General features: G+C 37.1%; 1 pseudogene; it reads right to left on the bottom strand.

Annotated features, from left to right (window-relative positions):
* Positions 1 to 478: 478 nt before the first annotated feature.
* Positions 479 to 17348, bottom strand: part of LOC110213669 (importin subunit alpha-1-like) — a 34177-nt pseudogene continuing 17307 nt past the window's right edge.

The following is a 17348-nucleotide window of genomic DNA, read 5'->3' on the forward strand; positions in this document are numbered from 1 at the left end:
TTGGATAATGAAAAAAGTGAGAGAAATCATTTTTGCAAAGGGGTACAAAAATGAAATTTAAAAAACTAATGAACAGAACTAGTTGAAGGAGAAGATAGGAAAGGGAAATCCACTTGACTTACTGAGAGGAAAAAAAGGGGTGAAGAATTATATAATCAGATAAAAGCAGGAGAGAAAAAGGAACTAATAAAACTCCAAAGGAAAGGGAGTAACAAACCAGAGATGGAGATCCCAGGAGGAAGGTGAAGTGAGCCAATGGGAACAGAGTCACTTAAAAAAAATTTAAGGTAAAGTAACTGAAGGAACATAGTGCTGTGTTTATAGCAGAAAAGGGACAAAATCAAAACTTGAAAAAAACTTTAATATTAGAGACAGATGGAGAAAAAGATAAACCTAACTCATTACATTAAATGTGAATGGATTAAAGAATCCAATACAATGAAAAAAAGAGCAACAGATTGGATAAGAAAACAAAATCCTACAATTTGTTGCTTGCAAGAAACACATTTAAAAAAAACCAGTCACATACAAAATAAAACTGAAGGGGCAGAAAAAAATTTACTCTGAATCAAGGGAATCCAAAAAAGTAAGAGCTTCAGTCATGCTAGCTGACAAAGCAAAAAACAAACATTTAAAAAAAATAAAGTGACAAAAAAGAAGGAAACCACATCATGCTGAGAGGAGCTATAAACAATTAAAATATTATCAGTAATAAAGGCTCCAAATGCTTTGTCATCCAAATGTATAAAGGTCAGTAACACAATAGGGATAGGATACTTCAATATCCCTCTCTCAGTTTTGGAAAAGTCTAACAAAAAAGGTGGGGGCAGGTAGGTGGGGTAGTAGATAGAGCGCAGGCTTGGAGTCAGGAAGACCTGGTTTCAAATCCAGCCTCAGATGCTTACTAGCTGTGTGGCTTTGGGAAAGTCATTTAACCCTGTTTGTCTCAATTTTCTCATCTGTAAAATGAGCTGGAGAAGGAAATGGTAAACCACTCCAGTAGCTTTGCCAAGAAAACCCCAAATGAAGTCACAGAGAGTTGGGCATGACTGAAAATGACTAAACAACAACAACACAAAAAATAAGGAAAATGGGAAATATGGAACTGAACAAATTGCTGAAGGAATTAGAGTTAAAAGACTTTTAGTATTTTCTAAATAGTATAGCAAAAGAATATACATATATGTCTCAGCTCTACATAGAACTTTTGCAAAAAATGATCATGTATTAGGGCACAGAGGTATTGCAAACAAATGTAAAAGGGTAGAAATAGTTAATATATCTTCTACAGACCCCTTTCATGGAGGTCCGTAAGTGTTACACATTGCACATGTTTTCAAAGTTTTTCAATATAGTGATCAGTTATGTTGATTTTTTTTTCTCTCTGAAATAATACTATTTGTTATGTAGGATGGTTCTCTAGGAGGGGAGAGAAGGGGAGAGGGAGATACTTGGGAAAACTATAATGTTGTGAGAAACAGAAGATATCACTAAAAAGTTATTTTTAAAAAAAGAAATCACATCCAGAATAACCAGGTTAGTTTTGCTTTCTTTTGCAGATAAAAGTTGATTAAGGATTTCAGAATGCTGTCTTGGACAATATACACAATCTGTTGTATTGTTTCCCCAATATGTGTCATTTGCAGCAAACCATATAGCTTTCTGTTATTTAAAGTCTCCCTTTAACAGAGTTCTAACCAGGTACAGAACTAGTCCATGATTCATAACTTGCTATATTTGGTCAGAACAGTCAACCATGATGTTTGACATGGTCCATGCATCCTCCTTCTGTATGTTGGTTTAGGGATAAACAAGTAAGCTAGGAAAGACAGCAAGTCTTTTGGCTTTGCTCCTCAGTTGGTTCTTAATTGAGTTTGTGTATCTGTACCAGTGATGATATTTCCTACAGCCCTTAAGGAAGGAGTCACTACTGGTAATGTGTAAGATATTTTTGCTCCTTGTAGGACAGCTCCAGTTTTGACAACTACTTCAATGTGGTCATTTAAGCCACCCATAAGATAGGAAATGATCAAAAAAACTATCTTCCAGAACTTCTGGATCATCAGTACACAAGAGGTAAAGTAACATAGAAATAATGTGCTTCATAGCTTCCACAGGGAAAACAGGATTCTTGATGTGAGAACGATTTGAAAGCATCCAGGAAAGATTTCTAAAATAATCACATGCTAATGATGATACATCAGGAAATGCAAACAGAGCTGGAAGGACTATCATGGCATAATTGATTACCAAGTCTCTGTAGGCTGAACCATCAGTTGCATACAGCCCGTCTGGTATGTGAATCCGGAGAAGCCAACAGAGCAAATTCAAGTATAGCATCTCTGTCTACCACAGCCTTGGTGGATAAGACTGGTGGTCTGATGTCCCAGAAGCAATGTTGTTAAGTGCCCAAACAGGTTCATATTGAATAAGATGACAGTCTATCCTGCCCAAGAAACCTACAAACTTTGGAATCATACAAACCTCAATTGTTTGTTCTATGGGGAGAAGGGCTGTGTTTCTCTAGAGAGGAGTTTCCTGGTGGCTTGGCTTGCCTACAGTTTATTACCAATTATTTCTTTGACAATTTCTCCAACAGACCAAAATGCAGATCCCTGGTTATTTAATTTCTCTTGGAAAGGAAAACTAGCATCATTAGGAAAGGTGCTGGCATTTCTTCTTTTAAGCAATTAGTAATCTTACTTAATTTTCCTTTTCTAGATTCACTTCAAAACACCAGAAAATTCATTTTTTGGTCTGTCTTTCCCTTTATTCTTAAACTTATTCAACCAGGTAGCTGACGAATTATCATTTTCATTGCAAGTGAGGTTGTATTCAACACAGGGAGAAAAACAAAGAGGGAAGATGCAAAAGAATGCCTAGCCCCAGAGCGAAATCAGGAGGAGCTTGGGGCTGTGTCATGGTTAGACCTGAGCAGCCACTGTAGCTCAGCCTTGAAATTAGTTTCCTACCCATGCCTTTTCATCCTGTGACTCCTATCCATACTCTCCTATAAATGCCACAGAGAGGAGCTACTCAATACTTGGGAAGCCTTCGTTTTCTTTTGAATTTTCTGGGTACCAGAATAGCATTCAGGTTATCTATTATCTCACAGGAAGGCAGCTAGGTGGCTCAGTGGACAGCATTGGGCCTCAAGTCAGGAAGACCTGAATTCAAATCTGGGCTCAGATATTTACTAGCTGGGCAAGTCACAATCTCAGTTTGCCTTAATCTACAGGAGAAGGAAATGGCAAACTACTCCAGTATCCTTGCCAAGAAAACCCCATGTACAGTAAGGTGCAGGGGGTCATGAAGAGTCAGACACAATTGAATAACAATAACACCAATTATCTCTCAAACTCCATAATGAGGCACCCGGCTTTTCTGGTTAAACATTTCCTGGCTGATGTTCTTTAAGCTGCTTATTGAATGTAGTCCAGTGTTGGAAGTATCCTTCCACCTATCTGTGCTACTGGTCCCTAGACAGCAAAAGAGCTACAACACCACCAAATGAGGTATCTATGGACTCATTCCAATGACCTAATATTTGAGAGGGGCAGCTAGGTCATACAGCAGATAGAGCACCATGCCTGGAATCAGGAAGACCTGAGTCCAAATCTGGCCTCAAACACTTACTACTTGTGTGACCCTGGGCAAGTCACTTAACCCCTATTTGCCTCAGTTCCTTATCTATAAAATGGGAACACACTGGAGGAGGAAATGGCAAACCATTCCAGTATCTTTGCCAAGAAAACCCTATGGACAAAGCTCATGGGGTCGTAAAGAGTTGGACAAGACTGAATGACTGAACAATGATATTTGAGAAAACTAGACTCCTGGAAGTAACCAACACCAGCTTTTAGAATTAGAAGGCACTGACTATGACAAGAAGGACTCTTGTGCTATGTGCATATGTGATTGAAGCAGAGTGGCAATGGAGCAGTGAGCACCCACCAGGACCAAAGTTATGGTAGAGGGAGGAGCCAATCTTGGCATCTCCACCCTTTCTAGAAACCTACTCAGGGTGGTTGTTGCTGTTGTTGATTCTTCATTTTCAAAGAGGTGCCACTCTGAGCAATGGTCTTTGGGACGGGAAAAGGGAAAAAAGAGTATTTTTCGACTCTCTATGGTCATGGATATGAGTCCTTTCATTTTCTTTTACTGTGTAAGTAAACATGTTCTATGTCTGACAGTTTGTGAGCTTTAGTTATTATAAATAGAGCTTGTGCTGCCAACAAGGGAGTGACAGATATCAAGACTCCTAGGTTCTACCTTGGTGGAGGAAAATGAACCAGATTATAGAGAGGTCCCTAAAGTATACCAAGGGAAGGGGGACTCTGAGGAAAAGGTTATAGAAATGAAGGAGAAAATTTCCTTTTCTTTACTTGTGTTTCTACTGGAGTTTTTCTTCCATGGCTGATTCTATTTTGGCACACACAGTATCAAACTTTCTCTTCCAATATCATGTGTGAAAAAAATTGGAACACTAAGTCATTGTTGGTGGAGTTGTGAACTGATCCAACCACTTTGGAGAGCAATTTGGAGCTATACCCAAAGGGCAATCAAATTGTGTGTACCTATTGATCCAGCCATACCATAGACACTACTAGGTCTGTATCCCAAAGAGATCATGGAAAAGGGAAAGGGATTTACATATACAAAAATATTTATAGCAGCTCTTTTTGTGGTGGCAAAGAATTGAAAGTTGAGGGGATGTCTATCAATTGGGGAAAGGCTGAACAAGTTGTGGTATATGATCATGATGAAATACTATTGTGCTATAAGAAATAACAAGTAGGATGATTTCAGAAAAGCCTGGAAAGACTTACATGTACTGATGCAAAGTGAAATGAGCAGAAAGAGGAGAACATTGTAACAGCAGCATTACATGATGATCAAAGCTGAATAACTTAGCTCTTTTCAGCAATAGAAGGATCCAAGAGAATTCCAAAGGCCTCATGATGGAAAATGCTATCCACAGCCAGAGAAAGAACTGATGTAGTCTGAACACAGATCAAAATGTATTATTTTTACTTTCTTTATTTTTGTGTGTTTTTTTCCTTTTGGTCTTGTTTCTGCTCTCACAACATGCCTAATATGGAAATCTGTTTTACATGATTGCACATATATAATATATCAAATTGTTCATTGTTTTAGAGAGTGGGGAGAAAAGGGAGAGAGAGAGAGAGAAAGAGAGAGAGAGAGAGAGAGAGAGAGAGAGAGAGAGAGAGAGAGAGAGAGAGAGAGAGAGAGAAAATTTGGAACTCAGAATTTTTAAAAAATGAATTTACATGTAATTGGAAAAAATACAATACTATTAATTTTTAAAAGCCAAGCTTACATCCTAATATTTTTAGTTACAAAAAGCATTCATTTTATCCACTGATCTAATAGCCCTCAGAACATTAAATATAAACAAATAATAGCAGGATGGTGGTAACCTGTCCTCAGACTGTTTATATCTGAATCTCATAAAATGTGATGAGATAATAATAATAACAATAATATACTCCAATACTTATTTCAAACATAGAAAGCAATTATTTTATCTACCTGTGCAACAGTATGTAGAACATTAAATATAAAAATAATAACCAGATAATTGCTTATCTCTGGATAATTTATATTTAAGTTGTATTGAAAAAGATGAAAAGAAAGATGAACAATGAAAAATGAAGGTAAAGCAGAAGGAGGAAGTGATCACAATAATGGTAACAACAACTAGTACTGTTTATACACATTTTAGAAAACTTCCCTCACTACAACCCATGAGAGAGTTAATGAGAGTGTTCTCTATTCTCTTTTAAGGAACTGAAAATGCAATTTACTCATACTCATACAGTCAGCAAGTGTAAGAGCTGGAACTTTAATAGAGATTTTCTGACTACATAAATATTTGATATCTGATACTCAGATATGAAAGGACTTTGGCTCTTCCTGCATTCCTTGACTAGAAATACTGAATGATGACAAATTACCAATCACAGAACTTGCATCCTATATGCAGACAGAAACCATATGTTAAATACTTCTAAGAAAGCATAAAAAAAACATTCAACAGAGTGAGTTATTTTCAGAGCCAAATTTCTGGCTAACTATTATATGTTTTATTTTAATATGATTTTATTTAGAGATTCATGAGACTGTTTATTCTGAGACAAAGTGGATTATGATATCACGAAGTCCAATTAAACCCACTAGAACAGTGATAATGCAAAGACATCCCACTTGTTGCTCAACACTTTTATTGTTATTAAGTGCTAAAGCTACAAAACAGGTCTGCCAAAAGCATTATTAAGACACAAAACATTCAGATGCCTGGGAAGACATAGTGCCTTTCATACCCAATGAGAGGCTTTGGTCTCCAGGGCAATGGTAAGACAATAGGGAGCTACCTATAGCTTGCATGAATTTTACACCAATAATTCACAGCCATTTCTAATGGATCTTTTTTTCTACTTTCAGGGTAGAGACTGTGAGGTAGAAGGAGAGGATGAATTTAGTTATTGGGGTGGATGACCATTGATAGGAAAATGTCTTACAAAAGTGAGAAACATCTAAAACAATAGCTTTTCTGTTTCAGTGAGCCATAAAACAATAGTCAAACTTCAAATTACTTTGTGGTCCATTTTTATGAATAGCAGACAACTGAAGTTCTGCTTTAGAAAGAAAAATCTCAAAAGTAATCTTTTTTTTTTAAAGGAGAGTCCAACCTAGGGGAGTATAATTTTATTGTTGTTGACATAATCTTTGGAAATATTTTTCTCTCTTAAAATTAGTTATTCACTTATTTTTACAAGGATTTATTTTCTCTCCCTCCTATTCTACTCTCTGTTGAATGATAAAAACAGAAAACAAAATCCTCATAACAAACATGCATAGTTCAGCAAAACAAGTTCCCACATTGGCCATGTCCAAAAAATGCATGTCTTTTTCTGCATTTTAATTTCATCACCTGTCTGGAAGGGGCTGCATAGTATGATTTATCTTCATACCACTGGACTTGTGCTTTATCATTGCATTGACCAGAGTTCTATGGTCTCCTAAAGTTTTTTTATTTTTTTTCTGGATAATGTCATTGTATAAACTGTTCTTTCATTTCTGTTCTCTTCAATCTGCATTCATTTGTAAAGGCTTTCACAGTTTCCTCTGAAAGCATATGTCTCATCATTTCTTATGGAACAATCCACTAATTGCTATACTATTTGTTTAGCTATTCTTCAACAGGTGAACAACCCCTCAGCTTAGAAACATAAATTAAGCGTAAATCAACAAAAGCAAATTAATCCTAATGTATGTGAACTGAAAGTTGAGTACCCCCAGAACTGATTGGCTTTGATACATGTGGCAAGGGTAGGCTTTAACTCTATGAGTATGGTTTGTCCTATAGGAACATGGTAGAACACTGGGAGAAAAGGGGTTCAGCAGCCACAAATCAGGGCCCATGAGACAAGGATAAAGATAGAATGAGCCTGAGTTTGGCATATTTTTATACTTACTAGGTGGTACTATAAAACTTATACAAAAAATTTTAAATTAAAAAAATCTACTAAAAAGTCAAATTCCCTCTATCTGCCAAGACAAATGATTTACTTAAAAAAAGTCTATGTGTTTCTCAAGTCATTAAACTTGGTTCCTCATCTTTAAAATGAGGTGGTTGGAAGTCCTTCCATCCAACAGTTCTGAAACTTTATGGTCTCAAGAATCCTTTGTACTCTTAAAATTTATTGTGGACTCCCCAAAGAGCTTTGTTTATGTAGGTTATAACCATTAATATTTACTACGATGGAAATTAAAACATCTTAGTATCATCATGAAAATAATTTTGATTTTACAGACTCCCTGAAATGGTCTTAGACCACACTTTGAAAATCACTGCTATAAACCATAAAACATAAAATGACGGTCAGTTGGAGAACCTCATTTTCAGGCCCAAATCCTTACTAGTTCATATAATCTTACCGAAATGGGTTTGTTCTAAAGCTCAGAATCTTCTTATACAGTCATTGTGATCCCTGGGAGAAGGCACCAGCTCCTTTAAATGGACTGGCATTTGTTTCACCTTCTCATGCTGCAGTTGTAAGCTTTTTGGGAGAAAAAGTAGTAACTTAAACTACTGTTCCTTCAGTAGCCAAGACCTCTTTGATAAGGTGGGTAGCACTTTCTGTCATAATGGCTTTCTGCCTGAGTGAAGGTTTCCATTGCATGTCCAATGGTCAGTTTTTCAATTACAAATGAGGAAGACCCTTGAAAACCACCCAACAGCTCCTTAACTCTTGTGGGTGAATTTGGTGTCAGTGAGGGGAAGCTACCACCAAAGCCTTGTAGAGAATGATGTCTTGCTTGTGCGATGTGGTGGGAGGTGGCTGGAGTGTCTGAGAAGGGAGGGAAGTGGTTTCCATGTCTCTATGTCTGGTCTGCACGTGCCCCTTAAAGGGTCACTGCATTGACAGCCTTCCATCCCCCAGAACCTTAGCTCTTGTAGTCCTGTTTTGCAACCTTCACTCTCTGAAGTATTTGGCACACAGAAATAGAGTTGGAAAGCATGGGAAATTAAAAACAAAAAGAAAATACCACACAGTATATGCTTAAAAATTTTTTTTTGCGGGGCAGGTAGGTGGTGCAGTGGATAAAGCACCAGCCCTGGAGTCAGGAGGACTGAGTTCAAATCCGGCCTCAGACCAAACACTTGACACTTACTAGCTGCCTGACTTAACCCCAATTACCTAAAACAAACAAATTTTTTTTTACTAAGAGTTTACCTTTCCTCTAATGCTCATAAAGAGATAAGAAGTTGCCACTTTCCTAACTCTAAATGTCTAAGAATGTAACTTCCAAGATTTCTTCTGCAGGAAGGCATAAGGAGGTTGGACAAGATAAGCTGCCAATTTCTCTTCAAGGTCTAGAGGATACATGATCTTCAATTGGAGAATGAATTAGGGGGGAGGGCAAAACTCCATTATCAATAGCTCTGCTCCTTGTATGTGACACCATACTATTTGCTATATGAAGAAAATCACAAACATTTAGTTCCATTCTTTCAGACATATGATGTAACAGATTCATCTGACTATATATTTTTTGGGCTAAGAGTGGATCTGGCACTAAGAGTGGATCATTTCTCTCATTCTTGTCAGTGTCCTTAGGCCAAAGGGACCAGATTGTGGAATGGGAAGAAGGCCATTGCTCATGTGCACTTGACTATATATTCTAGGCCATTTATAGTGCCTGACATAGCTCTAAGAATGACCTAGACACAGGGGAGCCAATAACTGAATGAATGAAGATAGGTTTGCAAAATTATATTCAAATACAAGGAAGGTCATAAACTAGGGCTTGGAAATTATTGTAATGTTAGACGTAATGGGATTTGACTAGTGTATTTATGGTCTTTTGTGGGAGACTGGACAGATAGCCTTGATACTTGGGGATTTTTTTTCACTTTCGTGTTTTTTTTTAAATTCTGGGAACTGTGTTCAATATCAGTAATAGATACTAAATTTCATTTGAAGAAAAAACCCTAATTAACCCACCATTTTAAATACTAAGATATGAATGAGAAAATATGCATTGCTTACAGAACAGTTAGGAAAATGAACTAAAGAATGTTCTTAATGGTAAAAAATGTCTGGCAAGCTTGATACAAATAGTTAGAAAGGCCTGCTGCTGATCTGATGAGAGATAAAGCTCATTGATGGTGATCCAAATTAGAATGAATGATGCACAAGACAAGTAACCTTGTATTTTCAATGTAATGATATAAAGTGGCAAAGATTTTTATTGATGTCTGAATAGGAGGCATGTAGGTTCTTAGAAGCAAATGTATTTTGCAGCAAGAAATACAACATGAAAAAGAGAGTGGCTCATGCAATTATTTCTTTTATGACCCTTTTGGAATTAAAGAAAAGTTTCGTCATCTAGAACTTGTAACATTTGAACATATACTATATAATTGGTATATCACTATCAATTTATTGCCAGGTCTTCTCTCTCTCTCTCTCTTTCTCTCTCTCTCTGTCAATAATACCATCTAAGTCAAGTGCCTATTAAATAATTATTTTTGAATGTAATAGTATTGTACTTCAGGTACCCTACTATATCCAACATAAAAAGAACCCATATTATTGAGCAAACATGAACTAATCTGTCTTAAAATAAATTATAATTGCATCATGGCCATTGTTTGCCATTAGTGGCATCCATTACCTTTGCCCAAACTACCCACTTATTTTTCACTTTCATGTACTTTTCTTTTTTCTGTTCCAATTTCATTTAATGTCTTCTTGAACTCTCACAATTGTGCCTGACTGAATCAATTGATGTGTACATTTTTCATTGTGCAATTCACTTCAGTTTCTTCTTTTCTTTTTCCCTCCTCACATGTTTCCAGACATTTAACAGTACTTCTCTTCACACACTCTATGTTCTAGAAGTGCCCTGAATTTGCCATTCCCTGTGATTATACAAATTGTCCCAATGTCTAGTATATACTCCTGCCTGCTCTTTGTGTCTCAGAATCTTTATTTTTCTTCAATTCATTGAAAGTGTATTAAGAATCTACTATTTCACACAAAAAAGAATCTACTGTTTGGAAGGCACTATGAAACAAAAACAAAAAAAAACCATAAGCCCTCAATGAGCTTATGTTTTAAAGGTTCAGCTCAGGTGCCACCTGCCATAGGAAAGCCTTTTCTGATCATGTTTCCTTCCCCAATTCCCCAGTATGAGGTCTCTCTTCCTCTTCAAATTATCCAGTCTTGCTTTGTCTGTGTACATGTGACTTTTCCCAGTAGAATATAAGCTTCCTGGGTGTAGGGGTTATTTTGTTTTTGTCTTTGTATTTCCAGTACCTAGGGCAGTGCTTTGAATGTAGAGGGTGATTAACAAATGTATGCTCAATTGAATAGATTTTCTGTTACTGAAGCCTCCTGTTCACAGATTTACTAATAAACTGCAGCTGTTGTGATTATCAAGTCATGCTTTGTACTTAAACAAGACCTATTTCTGAGAAATTCAGTGCTCTTAAAAAATCTAACCAAATTCACTCTTATAATCTCATTGTATGGGAGAGAGCAGGCGTAGTGGCAGGGAAGTCAATGAGGAAGAGAGTATTTATAAAATGCATGTAACCTGCTTCCTCTTTTCAGTACTTCAGCAACCGACTGCTAGACACTTCCCCACGTATCTTATCATTGTGTTTGTATGAGGAGCCAAATCATTGCTCATGACTGGTCTTTCTACAATGGCCTTGACTTTGTCCATACACCCCCAATGTAATGCCTTTCTTAATTGGCACTCTTGCTATTTTTCCATTTAAAGTTGCTCTTTCAAAATACTTATTTTCAATTTTAAAAGGAAATTGAGTGTGACTATTGTTAGGCATAAATGTTTAAAAGGAAGAAAAAGGTATATATCATAAGAAACAAATTATGAACAAAAGTGTGGTTTACAATTAAATTTTAATCAGCTGAGAATCACAGCATCGCAGAGCTAGAAGGGATCTCAGAGATCATCTACTCCAGCCCAAACCTGGACAAAAATAATTTCTACAGCATATGTGATAAGGAGTCATGGAGCTTTTACTTGAAGTCTACCAATGGGGAAGGGAAATCCCAATCTCTTTCCAGAAGTTCTTCTCTGGAATTTCCATTTGAGGAAGTGCCCAAGCCCACTATGCTCTGCTTCTGACTCCCTGGATTTCTTCTTGACTCTGATTTGGTCACCTCTCCACTATTTTCAGCTCTTTTAGCGCTTTAAGGTTTGTAAAGCACTTTATATATGTTGACTCATTTGATCCTCGAAACAGCCCTATGAGGTAGGTGCTATTTATTATCCCTGTTTTACAGATGAGGAAACTGAGACTCAGAGAAGTTAATGACTTACCCAGGGTCATGTAGCTAATAAGTTACTGAAATAAGATTAAAACTCAGTTCTACCTGACTGCAAGTCCTGTGCTCTCTCCATCTAGCACCACCTAGCTGCCTCACTGCCTATCTATTTATCTTTCTTCTTATATTTTTGTATATCTTTCTAGCTATGTCTATCTATCCATCTCTGCCTGTCAATCTCCCCACTCACTCCCTGTCTTTGTCTCTGTGTCTCTCTCCCTCTGTCTCTGTCTCTGTCTCTGTCTGTCATCTCTCTCCCTTAGTCTTTTTCCTATACGCCTTAGTTAGCTCATTCTATGTTTGGAGAGTTTTAATTGTCTAGAAGATTTTTCTCTCATATAAAGCTTAAACTTACCTCTTAGCAACTTCCATGCATTGCTCCAAGTTCTGGCTTCTAGGGATGAGAAGAAAAAGTCTAATCCTTCTCTCAGGTGATGACCTTTCAGATAACTTCAGCCCTCTATCACTTCTCCCTCAAGTCTTTTGTTTAGCTTCAACATTTCCAGTTCCTTCAACCAATCTTCATAAGGCTGTATCTCAAGGCCTTTTAACCATCCTCGTTTCCCCTCCCTTGGATACAATCCCAGATTATCAGTGCCATTCAGAAGACGGGGTATTCAGAATGGAATACAAGAATCCATATTTGGTCTGAATATAGTAGAATATAGCAGGACTTTCACCTCATTTGTGTTGGATTGTGCTTCTCAATATAGCTTAAGATCACATTAGTTTTCTTGGGTGCTGTATCAGACTGAGTAGACCCCTACTGAGCATACATTCCACTAAAATGGCCAAATCCTTCCCTACATGAACTTCTGTTTATCAGTGTATATACCCCATCTTATGCTTGGAAAGTTGATTTTTAAAGTTCCAGGTGTATGACTATTTTTACCTAATTAATTTCATCGTATTGTATTTAGTCCAATACGCTTGCTAATCAAGATTTTGTTGGCTTTGTCATCCTATGCATTAGTTAATTCTCCTACTTTTTGAGTCACCTAAAATTTTGCTAAGCATGTCATCTGTGCCTTATCCAAGTTCTTATCCTTTATGACTTTGCTGTAGCATTTGACACTGTTGGCCATTCTCTCTTTCTATATATTCTCTTCTCCCTAGGTTTTGGTGACAGCATGCTATCTTGGTTCTCCCCCTAGTTGTCTGATAAATCCTCAATCTTCTTTTCAGGACCATCAACTGTACCCTGCCCCTTATATGTGATTGTACCATTGGTCTTAATCCTGGGCCACCTTCTTTTCTTCATCTATATTTATCCTAGTGATCTTATTGTCTCTCATGTGGTCAACTATTGTCTCTGTACAGATGACTTCTGCATCTATATGCCAATCTCTACACTCTAGACTTGCATTTCTAATTGGATGTCCCATGGGTGCCTCTAATTCAACGTGTCCAAACTGAACTCATTACCTTCTCCCTAAACCTACCTTTTTAGCATCTTTATTTTTTTAAGAGGCTACCATCATTCTTCCAGTAAACCAAGTTCACAATCTAGGAGTTATCCCTGACTCTTCCCTCTCACTAATGGTCTAGATTCAATCACTTTCCAAGTCACATTGATTTTCTCTCCACAACATCTCTCCTGTGGGTCCTCTTCTCTCTACTCTCACCACAACCACCTTGATTGGTTGAAGCCTTCACCACTCATCTATTGGATTGTTGCAATAGGTTCTTAATCTAAATCTAAACTCATTTTCAACTCTAAATCTATCATGCTATGACTGCATTTGTAAGTGCCTCCCTCTCTAGTTCAATGAATGGTTGCTCCCATTATACTGGAGCAAGGTGAATTGGTGTCAGGTTTAGTAACAAGGAGCCCTTTAATAATAACAGTTTTGGCAACAAGATAGGTGCCCACTGATTAGGGAATGGCTAAACAAATTATAGTATATGAATCTATATGAATATAATAGAATATAACTGAACCATAAGAGGGGCAGATATGAGGGATCAGAGAAGTATGGGAAGATTTGTATGAAGTGATGCAAAATGTACTGAGAAGAATAAGGAAACATTGTGTATATTATAACAATATGAATAAAGAGAACAATAAAATAAATCTAAATGATGTGTGAACTGAAGACCATGTTTTGGTATGGGGAATAGAAGAAAAATGTATTTCCTTTATTTTGCTGGAGAGGTAGGGGACTGTGAGTGTAGAATGTCATCCATGCTGTGACAGATTGTCAGTAGTTGGTTTTGCTTGACTATCTTTTTTCCTTTGTCACAAGGGAAAGCTTACTGGGTGGAGGATGATGGAAATATATATTTATAAATGCCTGAGACAGGAAAAAAAAGCATCATTAAAACCTTAAAAATGCATTTCAAACAAAAACTGAGATCTGACATTTAGATATCAAGCTTTACAAAGCATTGTATATCCATGATCTCATGTGATTCTTACAATATCCCAGTAAGAAAGATACCACAGATAGATCCATTTTACAGATGAGAAAACAGACTTACAGAGGTGAAATGACTCGTAATGTGGTAATACAATTAATACATGTTGGATGTTGGATTCAAACCCAGGCTTCTCGACTCTAAATCCAAGATTCTGTTTGATGGAGCTTTTCAGAGAAAAGAACATCACCATCTATCATGAAAGGCAGCCCAATATAATGCAAAGAATGTTGGAGTTAGAGTAAAAGGAATCTGGGTTCAAACTCAGCACTGGCATTTACTACCTTTGGTAACCTTGGCTAGGTTTTTCCACCTTTCTTATCCTGTTTCCTCAACAGTAAAATGCGAGAGTAGGACAAAAAGACTGATGAAATCCTTTGTAGCTCCAAATGAATGGCATGTTTAATCTTCCTAGTATTCAAGGGGCATTTAAAAAATATAAGAATCCATTTTAGAGCAAGAGACACAGCTTGGTGTGGTGGCTAGAAAGCTTGTCTCATTCCATTCTTTCTAACTCAAAGATGAGTCAGAGTCCCATCTTTGGTTGCGTTACCCTAAATAATTCACTTCTCTCGATTGTCCCAGGTACCTCTCTGAGACTACACTTGAAAACCAGGTGATAATCCTCAGTATAGAGGGAGTTCTCTTGCTGAAATTCTCTGCACCAATGAAATGACAGAAATCCTGGTATAGGAAAACTTTAGAGATGTTAGTTTACTGCTGTGCCTTAACTTACACCAAAGGGCAATCCAAGAGCAATGGGGCACTTCAATCTATATGACAACATAATACCTTCCCTCTCTATTAAGTCCAATCTACTTTTATATATGACTGACATGTGTGACATGTTTACCTTATAGACCCCGATAAAAATGCCACTCATTCATTTAACACTAGAGATGACATCATCAGATTATAATAACTTCTAGCCAGAATTGATCTGTCACATTTGCAAAGGTGAGCTAAGTGTGAAAGGCTCTGAGCTCAATGATAAATCTTATAAACAGCCAGTCTCTATTTTCTGTTTATCATCAATTTTGAAAGGTTATGGGGTTGTCTTCTCTTCTTTCTTCTCTCTTCCTTTTCTATTTTTCCATCTTTTGTTGTTTAAAGTAACCATGAACTCCTATTTAGGGGCATCAGTTCCATGAGTAAATTCTTACTGCTAACTTGATCATTCTATTCCTTTGTGTTGTAAAGAATAATTAAAATCTCTTGTTTTTTTTCCTTATCTCAAATTACATCTTAAGCTGCCTTTTATATAAAGGGCCCCAACAATTCTTCTTTCCTTAAATATTATGTTTTTTACCCCATAGGTGAGTTTCATTAGATAAAATTGGTCCATGATTTCAAACTAAGTGATCTACTGCTGAAAAACATCTGTGATGAAATGTAAACTCCAGCTTGTTCATTAAATACAGTGAGACTTTTAAGAAGTTCATTCACACTTTAGATCAAAAGCTAGAGGAGATCTTAGAAATATTTTAGTTCAGTCCTCTGATTATGTAGCTAAAGAAATTGAGGCCTCAAAGAAGTTAAATGATTTGGACAAGGTGACTCAACATCAGGTTGGCTTTAGGATGAGGAAATTTCTCAGGCAATACAAATCTCCAAGACCGTCTACTAGACTGCATAGTTATAGTGATTTGCACTGGTAAAGAGAGTGTCCATGTCTGTGATGATGATGACAATGATAATGATTGTGATGATGTCAGAGGGTTAAAATGGGAAAGATAAATGTATTCTCTGTCCTTCTAGACTGCAATGATTTTTCAGTGCTAACAGAAGACAGAATGTAAAGCCATCCAAATGGTTTCTGTGAATTTAGAACCTAAGGAATTTTTAATGGATTTACACTGTTTCTGTAGACCATCTAGGAAAAGAAGAAAAAAAAATCAAAAAGAATGATTCTTTGCAATAATGTTTGTTATATTCAAATTTTTCTGGTATTAATGTCTTAATATTCTGCTGAGATACTTTTAGGAAATGGTCATATTATGTAACCGATAGCTTGTAATAGTGGTATGATGTAAGGTTAAAGAATAGCAAGCTAAGCCAAATCAGCAAGCATTTATTAAGCACCTACTATGTTCCAGGGGTGGTGTTAAGCTCTAGGGATACAAAGAAAGGCAAAGCACAATACACTGGAGGAAACAAAATGCAAATAACTAAGTGCAAATAATATAGAAACAGGACAAGCTGAAGATGATCTCAGAGAGAAGGCTTTAGCATTCAAGATGACTGGGAAAATCTTCTTGGAGATAGCAGAATTTTAGCTGAGACTTGAAGGAGGCCAAAGTAGAGATTAGGAGGAAGAGAGTACCAGATATGGGGCATAGCTGGGGAAACTGCTTGAAGCGAGGAGAGGAGGGTCATGTGCAAGGAACAGAAAGGAGGGTAGTATCACTGGATTGCAGAGTATATGAAGTAAGGTATAAGAACACTGGGAAGTTAGAAGAGGGGCAGGTTATGAAAGACCAGAAAAACCAGAAAAAGTGTTTTATATTTGATTCTAGGAGCAATAGGGAGACACTAGAATTAATTGACTAGGGGTTGGGGCAACCTGCTCTAACTTGTACTTTAGGAAAATCACTTTGATAGTTGAGTGGAGGAAGGATTGTAGTGGGGAAAGACCAGAAGCAGGGAGACTAACCAGCAGATTATTGCAACAGTCCAAACTTGAGGTGGTGAGAGCCTGCACTAAGATGAGTGCCAGTATCAGAAAAGAGAAAATGCCATATGAAAGAGATGTTGTGGATATAGAATTGACAGGACTTAGCAGCAGAGTGGCTATGGGGGCAGGGTGAGACAGAGAGTGAAGGGTCAAGGATGAAATCTGGGTTTGAAGCCCAAGATACTGGGAGAACAATGTTGCCCTGAATAGTAATAGGGAAGTTAGGAAGTGGAAAGATTTGGGTGGGGAGAAGGTAATGAGTCCAGTTTTGGACATGTTGATTTTTATTGTATCTATGGCATGTCTAGTTGAGATGTCAAATAGAGATCAGGAGATGCAAGACTAGTGGCCAGGGCTGGATCAATAGA

This window comes from Phascolarctos cinereus, unplaced genomic scaffold (assembly GCF_003287225.1).
Source record: "Phascolarctos cinereus isolate Bilbo 61053 unplaced genomic scaffold, phaCin_HiC Scaffold_9;HRSCAF=440, whole genome shotgun sequence".
Lineage (NCBI taxonomy): Eukaryota > Metazoa > Chordata > Mammalia > Diprotodontia > Phascolarctidae > Phascolarctos > Phascolarctos cinereus.